The sequence below is a fragment of the Apis dorsata genome, unplaced genomic scaffold (assembly GCF_000469605.1).
Source record: "Apis dorsata unplaced genomic scaffold, Apis dorsata 1.3 scaffold_150, whole genome shotgun sequence".
Classification (NCBI taxonomy): domain Eukaryota; kingdom Metazoa; phylum Arthropoda; class Insecta; order Hymenoptera; family Apidae; genus Apis; species Apis dorsata.
The window spans coordinates 225,712-225,911 of record NW_006263441.1 but is presented as its reverse complement, the minus strand read 5'-3'; the positions used below and the strand labels follow the sequence as shown (position 1 = coordinate 225,911).

Genomic DNA, 200 nt, shown 5'->3' with positions numbered 1-200 from the left:
TGCTCGATCGCGGCTCTCTGCCTCGATCCCGTACGGCTGGCTGCGAAGAGGACCGTTACGGTCTCGTTTCGCCATACCATGAAGAGCATTTCAGCGACTCAACGATGCCTCTCTCTTTCTTTCTTTCTTTCTTTCTTCCTTTCTTCCTTTCTTCCAAATGGATATGCACCGTACACGCGCTCCACGTTCACGCGGCACAA

General features: G+C 52.5%; 1 protein-coding gene across 4 annotated transcripts in view; it reads right to left on the bottom strand.

Annotated features, from left to right (window-relative positions):
* Window positions 1–200, bottom strand: part of LOC102670569 (protein tramtrack, beta isoform) — a 23,817-nt gene that overhangs the window by 1,327 nt on the left and 22,290 nt on the right. The window lies entirely within an intron of this gene.